General features: G+C 36.4%; 1 long non-coding RNA gene across 1 annotated transcript in view; it reads right to left on the bottom strand.

Moving 5' to 3' along the window:
* Positions 1 to 759: 759 nt before the first annotated feature.
* The window catches only part of LOC113583670, a 28,978-nt gene continuing 20,857 nt past the window's right edge, over positions 760 to 8,880 (bottom strand). The window contains exon 3 of the long non-coding RNA XR_003411325.2: positions 760 to 2,663. This is a non-coding gene — a long non-coding RNA (uncharacterized LOC113583670). The remainder of the gene's footprint in view (positions 2,664 to 8,880) is intronic.

Here is an 8,880-nt window from a genome sequence, read left to right as displayed (position 1 = left end):
ACCCAGCCTAAACATGCAACATATAGTACATACCTGCACCGAGGGGCGCACACAACAAGCTAACATGTGCTACATGTGCTCCGAATGCGCTACTCCCCTCAATGGTCCTCCTATTTTCAGTCAACCTAGAAGCGCCCCAGAGGCATACCACCCCCTGGGCTTTTTGTGGACCCTTCCAGTTTTCCTGGTCTGTCTGAGGGAGAGGGAGAACACAGGCTATATCCATGCTAGCCAGGGACCTAGCTGGCTCCACCAGACGGTCCCCGTGTAGCCCCTCGGCTCTCAGTGGTCCCGGCTCAGTAGCCACAGGCCCCACCAAGAAATTCCAGGGGGAATCTCCCTCCTCTTCCTCTGATGTGACCATAAACTATGTTCAGGGTCCTCTCTCCACCATCCGGGAACCCAGGCAGCAGCTTGGGATGTACCTAAGCACGTCCCCATAGGAAGTCTGTTTACTGTCAAAGGAGCTGGCGTCCTGTGGTGGTCGGTCATTCTGTAATGGCCCGAGTGCTTCAGGGCGAGGTGCAGGACGCACAGACTCCTTCGACGTAAACAGACGTTTATTAACAAACAACAAATACAACGATGGCACACACATAACATAAACGGTGAACATGAATATACATCTAACTAGCATGAACATTAACAACAGCAACAAGAACAAGGGCAAACATGAACAATGACCGACAATACTGCAGACACCAACAGGGGTTTAAATACATACAGACAAACACTAAACCATGTGCAGGTGTGTGCTAACAAGGAGGGTGTGGTTACAAATAAGACAATAACAATTAACTCCCACTGCACGTGGCTGGCCGAACCGCGTGACTAGTGAGGAGAGCAGCAGTCCGTGACAAAGACACTGTTCAAGATACTTGTGTGTAGTTGTGATAAAAGCAGTGTGTGAAGAAATAGTGACATTGTCCGGGTGACTGTGCAGTTTTTAAAAATTACATTGTTTTTATTCATGTGAGATGACTACCTTAGTTTGCTGACTTTCATTTATAAAACAAACTTTAAGTACGTAACTCGTGTTTGCTTTAAACTAGATGCACTAAATATAAAGAAACAGTAAAAAACAAACATTGGCCTTCTTCCAGGAACTATAATTTCAGTTGTTGAAAAGAAGGGTATAGGAACACAATGTTTTGATGAATAAAGTAATGAAGAGGAGAAACCTGAACTGGACATTAAAGTTTCACTCTCGCTCACACACCCACTCATCGTTAGTTCAGCCATCGGCCAGTGCTAACCTTCATTTACCCTTGCCTTAAGGGGCTCTGAACAGTGTTGCAAAATAGTAAATGGTAAAAGTAAAAGTAAAAGTAAAAAAGAGAAATAAAATAAAATAAAATACCTCATTTGGTTTAACAGCATCTGCTGCTTTTTTTAAATAAGTCAGATTTGCTCAGATCTTTGTTTGAGGAAAGCAATGATAATTAGTGACTGGAGATCTCAAAGTAAGTCATCAAAATAGGCTAAAATGATAATATGAAAAGAAAGGCTATAATTCTGCAAAATTCCATTTTCTATTTTGATGTGGCAGGTATTACTTGGAATTCTTCTACTTACAAGTGAAGTCCCTTCATCTCTGCAAATGTTTATAAAAGTCTTATGTTTACTTTTAATAGTATTTGTATGCTTCCACTTCTCAGTGCCAACATTTTTAATATGCCCTGTTTAAATTTTAGATTTTCATAATAAATGTGAATTTTTCCTAACTAAAAATGACACATTTCATAAAACAAAGAAAATGGCTACATTGTTCACTGCTGTCCCCTCTTATTTAAAAGGGTCATAGGGCCAAATTGATAGCAGTGCCCTTTTGGCATAAACATTTAATTCAGTTCTTAGAAGTGAACATTTCTTTGGGCTGAAGCTACCATTTAACAGACATGCACAAAAATCCAGTGAAGAGCCAAGTAAGTTTAGCAGAACCACCCAGCAAAGAAGAGTCAAGTAAATTTAGTAGAACCACCCAGCAAACAAGAGCCAAGTAAGTTTAATAGAACCACCCAGCAAACAAGAGCCAAGTAAGTTTAGCAGAACCACCCAGCAAAGAAGAGTCAAGTAACTTTAATAGAACCACCCAGCAAACAAGAGCCAAGTAAGTTTAATAGAACCACCCAGCAAACAAGAGCCAAGTAAGTTTAGCAGAAAAACCCAGCAAACAAGAGCCAAGTAAGTTTAGCAGAACCACCCAGCAAAGAAGAGTCAAGTAACTTTAATAGAACCACCCAGCAAACAAGAGCCAAGTAAGTTTAGCAGAACCACCCAGCAAATAAGAGGCACGTAACTTGAGTAGAACCATCAAGCAAACAAGAGCCAAGTAAGTTTAGCATAACCACCCAACAAACAAGAATCAAGCAAGTTTAGTAGAACAAAAACCCAGCAATCCAGAGTAAAGTAACACAGAAAGTTAGAGACAGTTTATATATATATATACTGCCTGTAATGTCTAGTCCTAGTATGGGTTCGATGAGTGTACATGTGTCCAATACCCATCTTGCACGAGAACTTCTGTCCAGGGCAATGGAGAAGTAGTTGGCTGTGGTAGTTGGAGCGGGGTGGGCTACAGCAGGGGGTATCAGGGGGCGGTGGGAGGAACCACAGCAGCTGAAACAGTTTGAGACTTAGCAACAGGAGTAGCTGTACCTCGTCTGAAAAAGAGAATAGATTATTAGGCATGTCCAAATACAAAGGTGTGTAAATTAGGGAATCATCAGTATAGCAGTGGAAACTAGCACCATTATAGCTCCTCTTTTTATACTTTTTGCACATTTGTACTTTTCCCCTGAATTATTATTTTTTTTTTATCTCTTTGATATCTCTGTTCATTGTTTGTACTTTTTATTTTATTTACATAATTTTTAACTTGGGTTCTATGTGTAATTAATAAATAATAAGTCTATTTAAGTTTCTTGACACCAGATTTTAACACCCTACATTCTGAAACTAAACATACTCTGAACACAGTCTGAAACTAACACCCTACAAATGAAACAGAACACATTTCAAAAATGCTAAATAGTGTAATCACGTTAACCTGATTTTCATTCATTACATCCAGGTTTCAATTTAGATATTTCTTTTTTTTCACTCAGTATTTACCATACTTATTTTTTTTCAGTTGGTAATTATTTTATTTTGCACAATATTGAGTGTGGGAATATTTTGGTATAATCTTTTCTCATAAAAGTGTACCTGCTTGCGCTGACTATAAATGTAGTAGTCTGCAGACTTATATGGCAGTAAGTCTTAACAGTTTTTCTGATCAATATTTTTAATTAATGATTTAAAATATACATCATCATTTCACAGAAGCATTTAACAGTATACTTTTAATCTGCTGTTACTTACCAGTTCTAAACAGATTAAACGTTTGCATTGCGAAATTATCCATGAAAGAAATTGCTCTGGTATTCAGAAATTTTGGTATTCTTCACTTAATTTTCCTTAATTTTTCTATGATTTGTTTATATCCCTTCGATCTTTACATCTTATAATATAAATAATATAATATTTAGATCTAATAACTCTTACATCTAATTATATTTATAGACCAGAAAAAAATAACTCAGCGAAGGTGCTTACACCAATTTGTTCGGCTGTCAGTCTGAAGCGTTGTAGTATATCATAAAGTTTCTGTTCTCTCAGTTCACCAAAAGCCAGAGATGTAAATAGCAATGAACACACTTCATATGTCACAAGGCAATAGGAAGGTATCATGAAAGCTTTTAAGGGTCTCCTTAGTCATTCTTGCCATAATTTGCATAAAGGGAGCGTAATCAAGATGAACATTCCTATCATTACCACATAATACAAGCTAATCATTTGGTTTACACAGTCCGGCTGACATACCATTAGAGACTATGCAGACGTTGTAACTAGAGCATTAATAAATTCAGAATGTGCCCATTAGTATGACAGCTTTGGAGGTGCAAAGGAATAACAGTTATCACTTGGCAGACGCTGATCTCACCCCATCTGCTGAGACTTTGCATATATTTTCAGCTTCCTGAGCAATGATTAGGGCTGTCAGAACCTCTTTAACCTTCTAACTGCTGGTCCCAACTGGCCCTAATTAGAGATTAATGATTTCTAAAGACACAGGCTGTGATGGAAACTGCATGTGCAGTTTGTGTACAAATTAAGCACCAATTACTTCAAGCATCCACAATGTTGTTGATGTACACAAAATATTCATCATTAAAAAAAGGACATTTATGACAGGTGATTGAAACAACTGGCTCTTTTTTGTTAGGATAGCTGAAGTTTGGGAGAGTGTCACAGTGTCATGTGACCTGGATAAACTTTTACTTAATTACTTACATACACACAAACACAGAGAGAGAGAGAGAGAGAGAGAGAGAGAGAGAGAGAGAGAGAGAGAGAGAGAGAGAGAGAGAGACAGACAGACTAGCATCATTACTACTGTTCATACAGAAAGCCAGTTTACATGATTTTTTTCTTACTAATCTTTCCTCTTCAGTGCACTTTTGAATGAAGGGTCCAGATTCTCATTTCAGAGAATCCTTCGCCAATGCCTACAAAAGGCATCAAATCAAACTGTGCAAACTGTTTGATCTTTTCCATTTCATTTCAAAGGCACAGCAGAACAATCAGGCAATATACTTCTGTTATCTCCCTGCCCTCTATAACTCTCACCATTCATCAGGACCAAGTAAACAGCTCTAGTATTCATAATCAGCGCAAAAGATATTATTAATCTTTCATCAAAATTGCTCTTTTAATTCCCTCAGTAGTAAGCAGTATCTGTCATTCCTTCAATGTGGGTGAAATGTAGATTATCTATAAAATATTTAGAGTGCATTTGCCTCCTTTTCTGTGCTGGTCTGAAATGTTGGCTGCACTTCTCACGTGGCTCTTTGAGGCCATCTGGAGAGCTGGCTCATGTGGGAGAGATCCAGTGAGACTCTCTCTCACGAGTCACCCAGCCTGCCCAGATGATGGCGACCCGAGAGATTCGGTGTCGCTCTGCATGGTGGGATCAGACAGCTCACAGGGACACGAGGGGAAACAAAGAGGCCCCCAACTCTCGCCAGATCAATCCCTCGACATCAAAAGACCTGACAAGAACACAGTGTCTATCAAAAAGTGCATCACGCACAGCTTACTTTTTGTTGGCCAACCCTAGTTAAGAGCTTTGACTTGAGCACCGCCCCTGCATTAATATTTGTGAGTTGGTGCATGTATGTGCATGTGCATGTATGTGCATGTGCATGTGTGTGTGTGTGCATGTGTGTGTGTGTACAAGTACGCATAGCATTGTTCAATGATCATTTAATTATGTTTGTCTGGTGAAGCTAATATACCTCATTCTGTGAAAGTGATCTGATGCTGCTTTGGGTCATTGCAAACCTGCTTTAGGGGAAATCTATCTGCAAAAAAGATCATGGAATTAGACCAAACCCAACGTGATTAGTTTAAAAGGTAAAATTCTACTATGTACTAAATATCTCTTTTCAGGCAAGCTGTATTATAAAAAGCACAATGCACCACACCTGGCGAAATAGATAAATGCTACACAGTAGCAAGTAAACAGTGTTAGGAAAAGTACAATTGCACAAACTTTATATATATATATATATATATATATATATATATATATATATATATATATATATATAAAACCATACCTTTATCTAAATTTGTCTATCACAAGGTCAATTTGTCTATCACAACTGAGCCTGTGATGGTCATTTGAGATTACGTGGGTGTAGCCTCTAGTCCAGAATCATATTTACAGGATTTCTTCTATCCTCTACTTTGACTTTGAGGGTATTCATTCAAGGTTATTAAAGTTAATTAGGCAGACCCTGATATACAGTACATACATCTACATATAAAATCACTTTGCTTGTACTGTAGTAAGTGAATTAGAGATATTCAAGATTGCAGTGAAGTACGCAAGGTTACCAGTGAAACAGGATGTTTCGGACAAAGGTCTTTCACTACAATTTTGAAAATGTATATAGAAAACTATACATGTACTGTATGTTGATCACATATCTTTTTTTACAGTACTAAAAACAGTCACTCATCAAAACAGAAATGATACTATGTGATGCAGCACATTATGTTTTTATTCCTGACCATTTAAAATCATATTTACTAGAATGTTTATGTAGTAAATCATTCTGTGATAATGTCACATAAACGTTATATTACATATTACATGTAGGCAAAAGAAAGAAAGTGTGCCTTCCTCTATCTACATAGCATATACAATAAGTTCTGTATGGGTAGAAGAATGCTTTTATTTTGGGCATTGTGTGGCCATACTGTATGTGTATTTCTTTATTTCCTTTGACCATAGCACAATCATGCTCATGGAAATAACAATGAACACAGCAAGTATATTCTTACATATAGTGTATTTAAATGAATAATGAACACAGCAAGCATGTTCTTATGTATAGTGTCTCTAATTGGTCAATGAACACAAGTATTTTGTTTATGTTTAGTGTCTCTAAATGACCAATTAATACAAGTATGTTCTTAAGTTTAGTGTCTTTAAATCTGTGTATGTTCATAAATGTGATAAGTGGACTTGTTCTCAATTGGAGTAGCTACAATCAGACCTGTGTTTCTAAAGATGTTTCATATTTTTTTCTGTGTCTTGGATCTTCCAAATAAACAGCTGATTTTTGGTTTTATTGTGTTAGGTTGGAAAGAGGGATGTAACAAGAGGACTGGGAAGCTGGATAGAGCCTGCATAAGAGTGCAAGCAATAAAACATAGAAAGACATTTTACACCACAGGCTTTACTACACCAACCAAATCCAATGAACTGTAAATGTAATCCCAATAAAATAAAAAATAAATAAATAAATAAAATAAATAAATAAATAAATAAATATATATATATATATATATATATATATATATATATATATATATATATATATATATATATATATATATATATATATATATATAAAATATGTGAGCAATCACACAGTAAAAATTCTCAGTACTTTCAACCAAAAATATGTTTAATGCAATAACAAACAGTAGTAGGACATGTTTAATGTAACAGACATATACTGATTGACTCTTGAAAATGCACTGTATGATTCCATGGAAGCAATTGGCCTGAGCAGAGTGGTGGAATCTTTGCAAACAGCACATTCCCAGCTGTTTGTATCTTTAATGTGCAAAAGTAGACATGAAAATGACCAGAAATTGACATGACATGAAAATGACTGAAAATGACCAAAAAAAGTATAAATTATTTATCAAAGATAATGCAATAATTTGTGGTTCTACAAATACATTATGCATAGTGCCATGGCTCCAACTGAAGCTTTACTACCTTAAATCTAGCTTAAATTTAGCTGGGAACCTTCAATCAGAAGGTAGTGATGGTCTTTTTCACATTAAAAAAAATAACATCAGAGATATATCATATTTTCATCTTTTCCCAAAAAACTGCCTAACATTTTCTGTTATATTGCAGGTTCCTGATCTAAAATAGTTTAGTATGTTAAAAATTATGGTTATTCTTATTGTTAATAATTCTTTTTGTTAATAAATGTACTGGTAACTGTTGGACTTTGTTTTTATCATTTTGTGTTAGAGAGCCTGTTTTTCTTCTTTCTCTATGTCAATTTGTATTAGGGGATGACATATCCCATGACATATCTTCTTGGTCTGGCTAAGAAACATACATAAACATGAACACAACAAAACACACACACACACACACACACACACACACACACACACACACACACACACACACACAAACATAACAACACACAAACACACGAACATAACCACGCCTGCATGTGTGCACACGCAAGTGCACACACAAACACTCACACACAACAGAGACCTAATGACCTGCCAGTTCTGGCACTTTTGTTCTGTGTGCTCATGGGCGATGACAGTGAGACCACATAAACTAAATGCACCTGGGTCTCACTAGTCCTGCTTCCTCACCATGATCTCATGCTGTGCTTCACTATTAGAGGGAATGATAAAGACAGCCAGAGAAGACTTGAGTCTTGTCCTGGATTTTGTAAATCAGTTTAGATCAGTTTTCCTCCCACTTAGTTTCACTTTCATGATTCATGCTTTAAAAGAGTAACCTGGCAAACGTGTGAAAAATGACATGGATAGGACATAGATGTAAGTTTACTTTATTTAGATGTAGCATATTTAAGTATAGCGTAGTCATTTGTGAATATCCGTATGCATGTGTTTGTCAGGAGTGGAGGCAGGGAGTGATCTGGGTCTTTGTTCCTATTATGTTTTGTTTTACATTGGAAATTACACACAGTGTTATTGTTATACAGTATTTGTGTGACATTACTCATAAAAATTAATAATTAATTTAAAAAACAGAAATAAAGTGACCAAATAAATACAGTTAAAATATCTGAATGTAACAAATCTACAACAATTAAAAATGTTTGTGACTTCTTGAAAATGTTCATTGCATTCTTGACAAGAATTCTTGTCAAGAAAACCTTTTAAAAATATGGTTAGACTTATCTTTTGTAGCTTATTAAAATCAAAATAGATTTTAGAATAAAACATCAACTTTCCCCTGTGGCCTTGGTAAGATTCATTCTATTATTATTTTTCCTTCCATCTTTGTTGCAAGGTACACATGAAATGTTTATGCTTGAAATGGTGGAAAAATGACCTTCCTAATCTAAGGCCATTTTATGATAATTAGATAATGTTTTCAGATAGGATTCATATGTGTGCATTAAGGCTCAGAGGCCTGAACAATGACTGCAAAGTACTGGGCAGAAGAAGCAAACCCTTAACAGGACTTAGCCAAATTAAGAGCGAAAGCACAAGTGCCCCCTTTCTGTGTCTTTGTAATAAGACTTTTAAAAG

Source organism: Electrophorus electricus, chromosome 13 (genome assembly GCF_013358815.1).
Source record: "Electrophorus electricus isolate fEleEle1 chromosome 13, fEleEle1.pri, whole genome shotgun sequence".
Taxonomy (NCBI): Eukaryota; Metazoa; Chordata; class Actinopteri; order Gymnotiformes; family Gymnotidae; genus Electrophorus; species Electrophorus electricus.
This window is presented reverse-complemented; position numbering and strand designations above follow the sequence as displayed.